Source organism: Trachemys scripta, chromosome 9 (genome assembly GCF_013100865.1).
Source record: "Trachemys scripta elegans isolate TJP31775 chromosome 9, CAS_Tse_1.0, whole genome shotgun sequence".
NCBI classification, from domain to species: Eukaryota; Metazoa; Chordata; order Testudines; family Emydidae; genus Trachemys; species Trachemys scripta.
This window is the reverse complement of record NC_048306.1, coordinates 45,173,921-45,189,999: the sequence shown is the minus strand read 5'-3', so window position 1 is coordinate 45,189,999 and position 16,079 is coordinate 45,173,921. Positions and strand designations below refer to the sequence as shown.

The 16,079-nt window shown below is 47.3% G+C and overlaps 1 long non-coding RNA gene across 1 annotated transcript; it reads left to right on the top strand.

Annotated features, from left to right (window-relative positions):
* Positions 1-10,092: 10,092 nt before the first annotated feature.
* On the top strand, positions 10,093-14,555 carry LOC117882965. The gene is made up of 4 exons (XR_004647149.1): positions 10,093-10,261; positions 10,359-10,407; positions 11,763-11,843; positions 13,069-14,555. It is a non-coding gene; the product is annotated as an uncharacterized LOC117882965 (long non-coding RNA).
* The last annotated feature ends 1,524 nt before the right edge of the window (positions 14,556-16,079 follow it).

Sequence of the window (16,079 nt, the reverse complement as noted above, 5' to 3'; positions counted from 1 at the left end):
AGCCCAAGTCAGTTGATCCAGGCTCTGTGACTCGCTGCCGTGGATCTATAAAGATGCACCCAGAGTGACTTGCCCAAGGTCACATAGGAAGTCTGTGGCAGAATAGAGAACTGAACCTGAGTTTGCCAAGCCCTAACCACTGGACCAGCCTTCCTTCCTGATCTAGCCAAGAGTGCAAATATGCTCCTGCCATGTCTCTGAATACATATCCATTTTAACCCCTGCAAATGTATTGATTCTCCTAGCAGCATGTGGAGTGGCTAAAGGTGAGGAGAATTATATGGCTAGCACACTGCAAATTTATGTACTTAGGGCAGCATCTGGAAACTCTACTCAATCACCCAGCCTGTTCAACACTCTTTTCCTTCAGTCTTCAACCTCTCACTTCCCTTTGTCTAGCGGTTCACTGTGGTTGTCCATGTTACTCAACTGATGTGACGAAAGTGTTATATGCATTGCTCTGTCATTGCAGAAGGATATAAAGCTTATGAACAGGAAATGTTATGCTGAAAATTAAGGGCCTGATTCAAAGTCAGTTGAAGTCAATGGAAAGACTACCACTGTTGCAAATAGGCTTTAGATCGGTGCCTTTGTCCTTGCAATATTAAAGATTTAGAGACCAATTCTCCTCTCGCACTGGGGTGGTTATATTAACTTTCCTGGAGTTACGCCTGGTTTACACTGAAATAAGTGAGAGGTGCTCAAATTTTAATTTCTCTCGTGTCAGGTGATTCGGAATAATGGGACAGATCATAAATGGGTGCAAATGAGCATAGCTCCATTGATTGCACTCACTGGGGCTGTGCCATGTAGACCAGCTGAAAATCTAGTCCAATGAGCCCCCCTTGGATTTATGCATTACAATAGGGTCTTTTGTTTAAAAAATGATACAACATTCAGCAATGTGACAAACCATTTGTCAATTACAATGACACAAAGGAGCTGTTCCTTTTTACATAGCTGTTACCTTTTGTGTTATCTCCACTGGGTTGTGCACATTGTTCGCGACACAAGTTTGTCCAGGGCTGGGGGGTGAGGGCGGTCACAAACACCCTGGATCCCATGGTTTTACATATTTTCACTTTAGTACTTTTCATTGTAGCCAACATCAAAACTCTCTTTGATTACAATGGGAACATGAGGAGGCTTCTAATAATGCTATAATAATAAGTAATTTAATTAATAATAATGCTGTGAATTCAGATGTACAAATTGCATTAATGTAGGTTTTTGCATATGCTTTTACTATGTTTCTAATCTAAGGTTCTAAACATGGTTCAGAAATGTTTTTTCTTGTTTTGCACAAGAACTGAATGTGTGTACGAGACCCTGAACTTTGCTACTTGCTGAGATGCTAAAAGCCAACACTGTAGGTTAGTTTGGAGCTGGTTTCACTTTCTTGTTGATAAAGAAGGAGGAATCTTTGGTCTGTTTATTCAGACTCAGCTGAGACCGAGGAATTTCTACACAACATATTTATAGCAGCCACTTAGATATGATTTCCATAAGGAGAGGGAGTGGGCCAGAGAATGTTATGTCTTATTTACTTTTAAAAAGAACCAGATAAAACACATTATTATACAAGTGGCATTTCTGGGGCACGTATCAGGAAATGCCAAATCACATCATTCTTTGGCCAATAAATCCCCTCACACTGAGCACAACTCTACATGCATGGGCGGAGGGTGAAGCTTCCCCTGCGGGAGGCTAGCGCTCTGTCCCACCTCTTCGGCCAGTGGCCCCACCCACATTCCACCCCAGGCCCCACTCCCTCCTCTGCTTGGCCCCCTCCACACTCCCCCTCCCCACCGCTCAACCGCACACCACGTCCCTCCTCTCCTCCCCCCACACGCGTGAGGCCTCCACCACCTGCTGGATCCCTCTTCTCCTCCACCCCCTCCCCCCTGAGGCCCCCACTACTAGCACTTTCTGCATCCCTCCTCTCCTCCACTCCCCTCCCCCACAGGGATGGGGCCATGAGGAGGGATGTAGCGGGAGGGGGGATCTCGCGGGGGATGGTGGTGGAGGAGAGGAGGAATACGGAGGTGTCTCACAGGGAGGGGGGGTGGAATGGAGGAGAGGAGTGAGGAGGGATTCAACAGTCAGCGGCAGGTGGTGGGCCCTCAGGGAAGAGGTGGAGCAGAGAGGGGAAGAGGCGGAGCGCAGTCGTGGCCACCATGGCCCAGGTGTCCGGCGGTGGGGCAGCAGCGGCGTATGGGGAGGCTTAGCCTCTCTTGGTCTATTATACCCCCTGCCCATGTACACCTGTCTGAAGTAGTTTTGTGTTATTTACACCCCTTAACTACCATGTAAGCAGATCGGGTACACCTTCAGTGCTCAGCATAGCAAAGAACCCAGACCACATTGGATAGCTGCCCTGCGTAGATTGCTCTTGTATTGCTACCTTCCTATACAGACAGTGAGTGCAGGGGAGGGAGAGCCCATCCTACCCCTACACCTTGACTTCAGTGGGATGCAAGCACGTGCAGCACAGGATTGCCATTCTTGAATCAGGGCTTGTGTGCTGGAGAGGCGTTAGGAGGAACAGCAGAAGAAACCTGGCTGCCATAGCTGACTGCGAGACATCTGCACGTGTTCTAGTAATGTCAGCTGTTTCAAACCTCAACTGGAAATGCAAAGCCCTTTAAATCGACGATAAAACTCAGACTTTGTTTCTTAAGTGAGTTAACCTTTGTCATTCCGAATTTATGGTTCTGAAGTTTTATATAGCAGAGAGAATATTACTTTATTACCTTAAACCCACAAAACAACATACTCTGTCCTAGACGTGGCCTCCTTTACAATAACCTCAACTTCACCATGGCTTACCAAGGACCAAACAAATTACAGGTGTTGATGAAAGTCCAGAGTTCAATCTGATTGACTGTCACATGAGTCATTTTTACATTCCTATGCCCCAGCAGTGCTGAATTAGTTGGGATTGTTGGCCATCTGATTAATGTTGTCTCCACTGAGTCTATGTGAATGATTGCTTTTTGCCCTAAAATCTATGAAGCTATAGCACTGCTAGGCACTGACTTGCTATCTGCATCTGGGCCTCACATGCTAGGGCTGCTCTTTGGACCCCAGGAAGGTGGGGATCTGGCTATCTGGGGGACACCTCTTGCTTTGTACATCATGAAGGCAGCAGAGATCAGCTGAGCTGGTTTTGCTGATAGTTCCTAGGGTGAAATGCTCCGAGCCCAGCAGCAAGGGGCTTTGGTCTCACAATTTACTTTGTCCAGCAGTTGGTGGATTATTTCTGTTTCATTTGGCTTTGGTTCCTGACTGTTCTGTGTCTTGTTCTGGTAGCCCATGAACCCAGTAAGTTCCAATAGCCTGTTCTCAGGCCCTGCATTGGCACAGGGATCAGGGATGGGTTGGGCAGCCAGGCAGACCTCGCCCACTTTCTGAGTCCCATCTGTCACTAGATTCTCTGCCTGCAGAGCCCTTTCATGATGTCATCCCCCTCCCACTTAGGTTTTATGGATTTGTCTTGGGAGAAAGGGCAGGGCTCTCACACTTACTAGTTCCAGGAATGTTTATGAGGCCCTTTCTTACCCACTAGGGCCCTTCCCCTACTGCACCTCCATCACAGCTGATGCTTGTAAAAGGCAGGGCTGTGTGCCAGAGTCCAAGGCTCTGCACTGCACTCGGAGCTCTGGGTTTTGCACACAGACAATTGTAAGTCTCCTTTGTCTCTGGGGACAGGCGTCTCTTAGCCTCTTTTCACTGATGCTGTCTCAGGCAGGTTTCTCTTTCCCTGCAAAAGGGGAAATGTCAGAAATAACTGTCACTGTAGGATTATTTTAAATCTGTAAATCATTTCATGGCCACATGAGAGGTTAAATCTCTGCAGAGATTGAAGCTCTGCTTTGCCCATTTGCTGCATGCATGTTCCAGTAGACCAGCAATACATTGTGGACTATTAGCCATGGCTGCAGGACCCAAACCCAGCCCCTTTGGTTCTAAGGAGTGCTCAGACCGTGACCATCACCCAGCATCTCAGAGTCACTGGAAAAGGGGTCCAGTGATGCTCCAGCTCACAAAGGGCCCTGCCCACATAGCTCCTGACTGGGGGAGACGTCCAGCACCACTGATTGGCTGGAATGCACTACTTAAATTGCAAAAAGGCACAGGGCATTGTCTGAGCAGTTAATCCCTTGCTGGCTGCTGCTGTGTAAGGACTGTGCCCACTTGCCTGATGCCTGCCTATTCCTGTCCTCCTTATCCCAGGCTCCTACCGGTCCCTGGTTCCTGCCTCACTCCAGGTCCCTGCACCTTTGCCCTACCCCTGGTGCTGGGGTTGGACCTCTGGCTCTGCCCTTTGGCTTGGCAGCTGGCTCTGGTTCCAGCCACCTGACTCTATCCATTAGGCCTGATTGCCCATGCCCTGGTCCCCACAAGGAGGTGTGATGGGATGTATTCCCCATCTTAGCTCTGAAAGAGTTAACCGGAGCTGGAGAGCTCAATTGGGGCACTTGGTTGCACCTTGCAGGTGGGCCAGGCCCAATTACAGAGGATTCCCAGATGTGCAGGGAGTTAGTATAAGGAGAGGAAGGGAAGGAGCTGTGCTGTCCCTCTCTTTGCAAGTGAGACCAGCAGGGGTGAAGAGGCAGCCTGGCGGGAGAGTAGGCCCAAAGAGCCTCTCCTCAGTAGAGAGGCTCGGGGAAACAGACACAGAGCTGCGCTGAGCTGCCGGCTGCTGCTGCACAATGTGGATTTGAAAACTGTGGCCTTGGCAGGAGGCAGCCTGCGATTGGCCAGTCAGCAGCCAATCAGCGAGCCAGGCTGAATACGGTTGCTAAAGCTGGTGCATAGCATTTTTTAAATCGGCTCCCTCAGCCAATGGGAGAAATGGCTTCCTGGCAGGTGGGCAGGCCAAGAAACACAGGGGTCATGATCTCCCCTATCCGCCATTTTCATTGGCGCGGAACTCACATGGGGCGTGGTCTTCCCATCCCTCATTTTCATTGGCTGAGAAGTCATTGAGCGTTGTATCTTGTTTAAATTTACCTTAGGGCCAGACAACGGGGAACGTGTTAGCAGCTGCCAGAGCAGGAACTAGGGAAGGGATTGCTTCTGCCAGGACTTGTTCCACCTCCAGGACCTGTCTCCATCCCCCCTCCTCCAAATCATGCCTCACCAATCTATTAGAATTCTTTGAGGGGATCAACAAATGTGGACAAGAGTGATCTAATGGATATAGTGTACTTGGACTTTCAGAAAACTTATGACATGGTCCCTCACCAAAGGCTCCTAAGCAAAGTAAGCAGCCATGGGATAAGAGAGAAGGTTCTCTCATGGATCAGTAACTTGTTAAAAGATGGGAAACAAAGGGTAGGAATAAATGGTCAGTTTTCAGAGTGGAGAGAGGTAAATAGCGATGTCCCCCAGGGGTCTGTACTGGGACCAGTACTATTCAACATATTCATGAATGATCTGGAAAAAGGGGTAAATGATGAGGTAGCAAAGTTTGCAGATGATACAAAATTACTCAAGATAGGTAAGTCCAAAGTAGACTGTGTTGGGTGACCATATTTTCCCATAGTTCTCATGACCACATATAAATTCCCTCACTGTATATATATATATATATATATATATATACACGCCCTGCTGCTTCCTTGCAGGGTGCATAGCAAGCCATGATGTCTGCAGCACACCAGAAATGTCTGAAACCTGTTTAGCAACACTAACTGGTTCACTCTTTATAGCCGCTGCTGAAGTTAGCCTGGGGCTGCAGTAGCTTTGGTGACAGTCGCTGTGCTCTAGAAAAATCGAAACCAAACCTTCACCTTTTCCTTCACCTTGAAGGCAGCCCATTGCAGCTGTTCCTGGTGAAGGGGCCTTTCTGTTGATTCCTTTCTGCATTCAGATTGTATCGGGTTAGACTGAGCTTTCAGGCATAGCCCTGAGTATAGTGTGGAATGTGAACTGCACCAGCCCAGGAGGAGCTGTGACAGATGCCACGTGAGGCATAATTTCCTCCCTGCCTCCTTCTTGTTCAAGGGTGTGGGCAGTAATTTGCTCTTTTCCTGTGCCCTCAGCTAATGATAGGTACACCTACACTTGGTGCTGGAGGGTGTAATTTCCAGCTCAAGGAGCAGTACCCTGGCTAGCTCTGATCAAGCCAGCACACTAAAAATGGAGTGCAGCTGCAATGGTGTGAGAGGGGCTATGCCCCAGGTATTATCCCTTCAGAGTCTCTAGGCACCTATTTGGGGCAGCTAGCCCCTCGCACCATGGCAGCTACATAGCTATTGTTAGCACACTAGCTCTATCAGAGCTGGTACTGGTATGTCTCCTTGAGCTTGAACTGACACCTTCCAGCTCTAGGGTAGATATTTGGGGGGAGAGATAGCTCAGTGGTTTGAGCATGGGCCTGCTAAACCCAGGGTTGTGAGTTCAATCCTTGAGAGGGGCCATTTAGGGATCTGGGGCAAAAATCTGTCTGGGGATTAGCCCTGCTTTAAGCAGGGGGTTAGACTAGATGAGGTCCTTTCCAACCCTGATATTCTACACTAGGGCATCACTTGCTGGAGGAATGAGTAAAGGTTCTGTGTATTCACCATCCACCTGGATTAAGTTTCAATTGAAGACAGTGAAGAGGGTTGGAAGGAGAAGGGGGGAAGAAATTCCTGCTATTAGTCAAACCATTTAGGTAAGAAAAAAACTTGCATCAATGTAAAAAGAAAAGAGATACTCAATCCATCATGGGCAACTGACAAACCTCCTTTGGGGAACAGAGCCCAAGTTGAGTGAATTGGCCCACAAAGATGATATGTTTCCATCTGATAAAAGCAAAAAACAAAAGCCAATCCCATTCTCTGGACAAACAATTGCACAGCTGGGAGATGTAACACAGGAGAAAGCAGTATATTACGGTTTAATGTTCTGGACAAGACACACTCCTATACATGACTTTAAATTTTGGGAGGAGGGGGTTGAATTTTTCATTCTCCATCCTAGCAACTCCTGACAGCAGCTAGCTGTCCCTCTGCACCTGTTCAAATATCTGTCATGACATCCAGCAATAGACAAGCATGTTAGCTCGATTTTTTGTTCAATAGTTAGCAATCTGTTGATCTTTATATCTTCGTCATTCTGTTTCAGTGTTAACACCACATGGCAATGAAGGGGAAGAGTTCACGCTTGCACGTGAGCTATTTTGTCTGGCTGTATGTCTGCAGATTCTGGCAGATGTCACTGAATTGGTTTACAATCAGTTTACATTTTGAAGGCGATGTTTGCAACCAAAATGGCAGGAGACATTTTTTAAAAATCAAAGGTTAAACTGTGGAGTATAATTATGCAGCAACTTTTAAAACTGCATAATATGGTGATTTGCCCAATCATACAACTGCCTTACATGCTTGGCCTTGTAAATAGTGAATAATGGCAAAAACTCCTGAGCTGGCTATTTTATAATTTCCAATATTGTTATTACCAGTGGTGTATTCTGGGTCCCATTCTGCTGATATAAACACATCCCTATAGAATACAAACATACCCTACATGCAAAGACTATGAGACATACAGCACATCTTCCTTATAACAACTAGGGCAGCAGCATCCATATACGCATCTCTTGAAAAGGTAACTGCTCCTGTTGATGGACGTAAGAAACAGCAATTATTCCATTCCCCAGCAATCTAAGCCACTTTGCTACCAGCCACCATGGAAAGCTGCATTTTTTAAAATTCTTACAGTAAAATAAATTGTTTGAATGCTTTGTAGATGTTTTCTTTACATTATAAATGAGCACTAAAGGATGATCAGGAAACTAAAAGATTGCTGGACCCATGTTCTTGGTATTGCTGCTCTTGACACAAATCAGTCTCAATCTTCTTTTTCCAGTGAAAGTTAGCAAGAAGATTTTGGTAGGATGGGGCTGGCCCTACCTAACATCCTCAGCCGCTTATGATCTTATTTCAGGCCTTGCTGTGATACAGACACATTGCTGGCCGCATTGACTGGTGGATACCTTGGGACTAAGGGCAATCACTAAGTGCCTCATTAACACCAGCCATACAGCTGCAGAATTACTCCTGATTTATATGGAGGTGAAATTCACAAGTTACCTATTTTGCTCTCAAGACTGGATTACTGCAATGGTCTCCAAATGTGATTGCTCTAGGATCACACTTGGAAAGTTTGGTTAGTGAGGAATGTGCTTGCTTGCTTACCTAGCAGTATTTTCTGCCTAGAACATGCTACTCTGGCAAGCACTGTAGGTCACACGAGCTCCCAGGTGGTTTTTGGTACAGTTCAAGTCATTTGGTCTTTAGCTAGAAAGCCCTTTGTGGATGGTGCCCTGTGCAACTTAGAAATAGCCTCTGCCTTCTGGCTTTCACCCAGCAGGGATGCTGAGGCTGGCACTCCCTAAGTACATCTAACATGTAGGCAGGGCACTCTGCTGAGACCTGACCTAGCTAAGATACTTGTGAGGCACCAGGAACATCATATCTGACCACCTTATGGCTGTCAACTCTTCACGCATGCCTAGGAGGTGGGCACATGCTGTGTCTCACTTTGCAGGTGGAGCAGTGAGCAGGAGTGCCACCAGCTTTTCTGCCATCCTAGGCGGCGGAAGGTCCCTCCCCAAAATGCCACCCCCACAGAGGCAGCAGAAGGTCCCACCGCTGAAATACCGCCGCGGTTGCCACCCCCCAAATTGTAGTGCCCTAGGCGACTGCCTAGGTTGCCTAATGGGTTGCGCCAGCCCTGGCAGTGAGGTACAGTGGGAGGAAGGCCTAGATTTACAAATATCAGGGGGTAGCCGTGTTAGTCTGTATCTACAAAAACAACAAAGAGTCTGGTGGCACCTTAAAGACTAACAGATTTATTTGGGCATAAGCTTTCGTGAGTAAAAACCTCACTTCTTCGGATGCATCAAGTGAGGTTTTTACTCACGAAAGCTTATGCCCAAATAAATCTGTTAGTCTTTAAGGTGCCACCAGACTCTTTGTTGTTTTTGTAGATTTACAAAGGGACTCAGGTGGCTAATTTTGGTGCTTAAGTCCTGGTTTTAGGCTCCTCTATAGTTCACAAAACTCCCTTGGTGCCTCAATTTCTGCCTCTGAGCACACACACTGCTGCCTCCCTCTGGGCATCCTGATGCCTATCTCCTGTCTATGCCTGAGAGCAATGCACATATTGGGGGAAGATCAGTCTTGTTAGAGCCTGGGCTAGTGGGTGTGCCCCGAGGCTGCCTGCTGGATTGGGTCCCATTCAAACTTTGGCTGGGTGGAGGTTGCTACTGCAGCCAACCTTATAACTGTTAGCCCCATGGGTAGCACACTCACCAGGGATGTGGGAGACTGGGATTCAAGTCCCCATCTCTGCCAGAGGGGGAGAAAGGAAGGAGATCCCTGTTCAAATCCTCTCAGGAGAGTGCTCTAACCACTGGGCGATGGGAGACTCTGGTGTGGGGTCCTATCAATCTCTCCTGCTGCGTCTAAATAATTAGTCACTGGAGCAGGGGGTTGGGTTGGACCCTGGGTCCCCCCACCTCCCAGTGGGTGCCCTAACCACTAGGCAACAGAGTCATTATCTCTCTCTGGCCCAATGACTCATTATTTATATTGTTTATAAAGAACCCAAAAATCCAAGACTCTCTGGAAGTCCGGGGGCCAGATTACTCCACCAAGATATGAGTACAACGGCCCCGGAGTGTTTCTGCAAAAGCCACAGCAAGGGGTGGGGGACCCTGACCTGGAAGGGCTCCTGCCTCTCCTTACTTCTTTGCTCTCTGAAGTTCTCCTTCTCACGCCATACACATTCCGCCTGTAAGCTGCCTCCCAGCTGCTAGTTCAGTGTCATCTTAGGCCAGCACCCAGGAGAGAGCGACCTGGGGCTAAGGGACTGAACCAGAAGCTGCTGTGGGAAGGCAGAATAGGAACTGGCTGTGGGAAGAAAGGGTTGGGTTGTGGCATTTTGGAGGGATGGGATGCAGGAAGGCTAGTGGGTGTGGTGGGGGGAAGGGCAGCACGTATGGGGGAAGAGAAAGAAGAAGTGAAAATCAGTGAATTTGCCTTCATTTTCCTAGTGCAGTTCACTGAGAAGGAGCACACCTGTCCAGTGCTGACAGCTCCTTTGCAACTCGAGGAAAGTTAGAGGAGGAACTATGAAACCCGAGGGGGAGGTGCTAGCCAGGCTGTCTTCAGCTCCTGAGCCATAAAACATTCCACTTGACTACAGTTCAGACTACAGAAAACAAGTGCAGCAGACACGTCTGTAATGTCAAGCCGTGTGACAGGTAACCCAGCTGTTCCTTACTGTCTAATGACTCCAGCTCCATTACATGGCAAGAAAATAAAATCTAACTTCTCAATTGTGATTGTTTTCACGAATAGATGGCAGTGGATCAGATTCCAACAGCAAGCTAGACAGATTCATAGAATGGTATGTAATGCTGGGGCAGCCCCTTTTTATTACTGAGCGTGAGTGAGTGAGTGAGTGAGTGAGTGAGTGTGAGAGTGAGTGTGTTTTGAAGAGTTGGAATTACTCTAATTTGTGGCTGTTTCATTTTATCTAGGTAGTTGCCATGGAAAAAAATCATCATCCTAGACCTGTTGCATGTATCTTTCTTTCTTTTTCCCTTTCTGTATGCATTCTGTAACTGTCGGTCTCTCCTAACCTAGGTGTTCGCTGTTAGCAGACCAGATTTAAATTCCTCTTTACAAAGGATGCTAGGTTGCTCTGGGGAGCTTTGTTAATAATCAGTCAATAATTAATGATCACTAATAATATTTTTATAAATGTATATCGTGCTTTAAACCATTGAATAAAATACTTTCCCTGCTCTGTATTCTGCATTACTTTCTAGTGTCCAAGATATTATTGTGCAATAGCACCCAGATAAAATCACATGTTTTTCTATTAACCATGTCAGTGCTGTTTAGCATACCAGGTACATAGGGGAAATCCACTGCCTGGGCTGCTCCCTGTACCTGCTTGGTCCTTGCTTATGGCACTGCCAGCATTGCACTGCCAATTACTGAAAGTTAGGGGCTGGTGAGGGAGGTACTATTCCGAGCTGGATTTGGTTTAGGCTATGACTCAGATTCATGTTGTGGGTGTATCCTCAGGGCTAGTCTTTGAGGTTTGGTATGAGGCTGCATCAGCACCAGGGTTCAGGGTCAAGCCCCCATCAGGTGTAAAGCTCTTGTCTTGATTTTATGAACGTCACCAGGCTGGCCTCCTCCCAGCTTCCCCGTCATAGCTAGAGGTTGCTCTGTAGGTGGCCTGCCTCGCCTTAGTTTCCCCCTTCAAGAGATTTCCTCAATAATTCACAAACCCTTTGTCCCTTCCCATCCCTTCTAAGCTTCTGTGTTATTAAATTAACAAACATTTAAAATAAAGTTTTCAAGTCCCTCTGTTCTCTGCTGGAGCTTACCCTCTGCAAACTCCCTCACTCTGCAGCTTCCTGCTGCTCTTCTAAGGGAATCGAGTGACCCCTGCTTAAGTGTGCCTCCTCAGTAATCAGGGCTGGCTGGCCACTAGCCCTCCCTGTTAAAATGACACTGAAATCTCACAAGTGTTAGGGTGGAAATGTTTGTGAGATCAGCTTCTCTTCTAAGATTCTGGCCACATCTGAACCAGAAAACAAACACCTTTTAACTGAAACCATCCAAGTGGATTTGGGATTCAGGGACTTGAATCTGACCTGCCCTGTTTGGCAGACATCGAAAGAGGCAGGGACATGACTTACCGGACTGTATCGTAACAGCCCATGTAACAACACCTGTTAATTGCAGGCTGATGCAGAAGCTCAGTTACATCAGCGTGACAACCGGCCATGATGAGTACATGAAGGAGATTGGAGAGAGGCAGCAGAGGTGAGAGCCAGGAGGTATTTAATCAGGGAATGACAAGGGTGGACTATTCCCCCTCCAAATCAATAAATTAGTTAGGAGGTGGGGGGCCCTTCCCACTGGCTTGAGCCAGGCACAGAGTGGTACAGGGCACTGACAGGGCTCAACTTCTGCTGCAGGCCTGCGTGGCTTCTGGGCAGTGGCAGCATGCAGCAGCAGCCTGCTTTGCCAGCCAGGTGTGCTAGGAACAACACCAAACTCAGCTCATGTAGTACCTGCTCCTGCCAGGGCCTCAGCACCTCAGTGCTCTGTGCTAGGGATGTGGAACAGAGCAGTAACAGACTCTGCAGAACCCAGCTCGAGCCCAACAATGGGACAGAGCAAGGGCGATTCTAGCTCCTTTCCAACAGAGGGTGTTGCTGTGACATGTTCTGGAGCTGCCACCTAGCGTTCAGTGGTCTCCCCACACCGCACGGTACTAGGGTAACCAGATGTCCTGATTTTATAGGGACAGTCCTGATTTTTGGATCTTTTTCTTATATAGGTTCCTATTATCCCCCACCCCTGTCCCGATTTTTCACACTTGCTGTCTGGCCACCCTACACGGTACCAGGATGGCTGAGGGCCTCTGTCCCTCTCTCGCAGTTTAACCTGTTACCCTTCGCCATGATATCTAAGCACCAGTTCTCCCCTCCTCTAGCCCTGGACACTCTAGGGAAATCAGTGCTGAAGGTGGGTTAGTTGTCCATGAAAACAGGACAAAGCCCTTTTCAGCCCCACTACAAAAAGCATTTGAGACTTCAGTGTCACAGCCCACTCCTTCCTGTCTACACTAGTAGTTAAACCTCTCAGCACCAGCTCAAGAGCATCCAGTACTGATGAACATTTACAGTCTCCCAGTGGAGGCTGGGCTTTTTTTAGTCTGGACAAGGCCTGAGAGACAGAGATTTTTCTTCAAATACTTGACCTCTGAGCTACCACCAATGCAGCTTCCCCTGTGGTAACAATGACGGGAGTGCTAGCGTCCACCAGCATTTTAACCAGTGTGTTATCTGGACCTGCTCTGAACAGGTGGCTAAACTACCTATGCTTGGTCTTTCTGAGAATTTCTACCACCAGGAAGCCGTACAGGTACTAGCAATGGGAAGACACTGGAGCTGTAGCAATGTCCTCAGGCATTTGGACAGGGTTTGGATGCTAAAACTGATGTAGAAGGTACACTGACTTCAATTTCTGTGTCTCATTGCAGGAACGAGGATTTGAACCGCGAGAGATTAGTGCAATGTGAACCAGCCATGGCAGACGCTTAAAATAATATTATTCTTTCCTACAGTTTATACTGTAGTGTATGTAGTATATTTTTGCTACTCTATATAGTGTTTCTCATGCTTGGCCTCCTATAGCAAAAGAAAATTAGAAAGTGGGGAGTGATTGGGGAGATGGGGGCGGGCTGGGGAAGTGATTTAGAAAGTGATCCGAGCGCATCTGAAAACAAAAAAATCTTTAAAATTGACTGAGCCAAACCTGGAAAGCCACACAAAACAGGAAGGGAAGGAAAAGAACAGACAAAATAAATAAGAAACAAGGGGGAAAAGAGAAACAGCAGCATAAGGAAAAGAAAATGAATGAGAGACAGAGAAAGGGACTTTTTAAAGAGACCGAGGGGAAAGGGGAGGCCCAAAAGAGACATTCAGAGTCACTTGGGGGTATAGCACAGGGCGACAAGGAGCTGGATAATCGGGTGTCTGGACAGAGGGCAGGAGATGAAGACAATGGTGAAGGAAACACTAGGGCAGTAATCACAGGGGAAAGGACACAAGCTGTGGGGACGGGGACAGTATTCATGGAGCGGGACACATGGGCAGTAATTTTAAAGCAGAAAGAAGCTAATTAGGGTGACCAGATGTCCCGATTTTATAGGGACAGTCCCAATTTTGGGTCTTTTTCGTATATAGGCTCCTATTACCCCCCACCTCCTGTCCCGATTTTTCACATTTGCTGTCTGGTCACCCTAAAGCTAATGGAGGCAATTCTCATTTTACTTTGCCTTCCCAATTATATATAGTCACTGAGAAGAAACAGCTGCAGGATCATAAGTGTTTATGGCAAAAAAAGTAACTAGGCAGAGCAGGCAGTGGTGGGTGTAGCTACAGTTGCTTGACACTTCTCACTATGACACCTAGTTAAAGACTGCACCGTGATGCACACACACAAGAGGCGGGCAATTAAAGCTGCAGAGCAAGCTGAAGTCTGCCATTTCCTAATGTTTGAGTGCTCGATATGGAGCCAAATGGCTTTGTGAATGTAACGTGGGACATATACTAAATCACTCCAATGAGTTACATAAATATTGTAAAGAACATTAAATGGGCATCTTCTTTATTGCATCCCTATGGCTGCCCCAACTACCCAGGCTGTGAACTGGAGGAAGCTCCAGCCTTCTGCTTTGGGAAGCAATTTAACAGTGGTCTCAGGAAGGGCGTCCCACTGACCGATCTCCATGGCCATGGCGGGCACTAGTGGAACTGTGCATCCAGTTGGAGCCACTTTACATCTTAGTCAGCCATGGTCTGATTGAAGCTTTCCCTGGCCATTATTTGGCATGCACCACCGACCACTCATGACTTAGGGACACATAGCCCCGCGTGGAGCCGGGGAACTAAGCAAATGTGGCCTAGAAGCAATATAGCAAATAAAGCACTCGAAAGGCCTCAGAAGGCTTTGGTGATGTGCACTCAGCGTTCCTGTGAGCTTCTGAAGGGTTCGTTTGCTTAGCTGAATTCTGAGAATCCCAGCACTGCAGACAGTGCCATCGGGTGTTCAATAACATGGATTTATCGTAACCCAGGTATGTGCGTGTTCAGGGAGTGCATCGCGCTAACCTGTGTGGAGCTACCCATCAGGGTGAGCCCACAGGTGGTTGTACCATGTGTAGGTGAAGGGGGGTGACTGTTACACTCAGGATACAACTGTTCAGGGTTCTGGCTCTGACCATGACCACAGGAGGTGTGGGGCACAGGACGTGGTTTCACTGCTGCATTGTCAGCATGGGAGAGTTCCTATGCCTGGAGGTGGTTTTGTTTGCCAGTATGGAGGAGGACTGGATGTCATATAAGATGATCTGGATGACCTTGAAAGCTGGAGTAATAGAAATGGGATGAAATTTAATCGAGCCGCCAATGTGATGTGGCCGTGAAAAAGGCAAATGCAGTCCAAGGATACATCAGTGAAGTATTTCCAGTAGAGACAGGGAAGTCTTAGTACCATTATACAAGGCACTGATGAGGCCTCAACTGGAATATTTTGTGCAATTCTGGTCTCCCATGTTTAAGAAAGATTAATTCAAACTGGAACAGGTACAGAGAAGGATGACTAGAATGATCCAAGGAATGGAAAACCTATCTTACAAGAAGAGACTCAAAGAGCTTGGCTTATTTAGCCTAACCAAAAGAAGGTTGAGGGGAGATATGATTACTACCTATAAATACACCAGAGGGATAAACACCTGGGAGGGAGAGGAGTTACTTAAGTTAAGGGCCAATGCGATAGGGCCACAAGAACAAATGGATATAAACTAGCCATCAACAAGTTTAGACTCTAAATTAGATAAAGGTTTCTAACCATCACAGGAGTGAAGTTCTGGAACAGAATCCCAAGGGGAGCAAAAAAACTAACTGGCTTCAAGAATGAGCTCAATACGTTTATGGAGGAGATGGTGTGATGGGACTGCCTACAATGGCATGTAGCCAATCTGCGACTGCTAGCAGCAAATATCTCCAGTGGCTGGTTATGGAACACTAGATGGGGAAAGCTCTGAGTTACAACAGAGAATTCTTTCCCAGGTGTCCGGCTTGTGGGTCTTGCCCACATGCTCAGGGTCTAACTGATCACCATATTTGGGGTCAGGAAGGAATTTTCCCCTGGGTCAGATTGGCAGAGACCCTGGGGGGGGTGGGGGGTTCACCTTCCTCTGCAGCACGGGGCATGGGTAATTTGCAGGTTTAAACTAGTATCAATGGTGGAGTCTCTGTAACTTGAAGTCTTTAAACAATGTTTTGAGGATGTCAGTGACTCAGCCAGATGTTAGGGTCTGTTATAGGTGTGGGCAAGTGAAGTTCTGTGGCCTGAAATGTTCAGGAGGTCAGACTAGATGATCAGGATGGTCCTGTGTAGCCTTAGAATCTATGATTTTATTTCCTCAAACTTCTCATACTGCCCTAGTGTGGGCAGGAGCAGGGAATCGTCTCCTAGCAGCCCTAA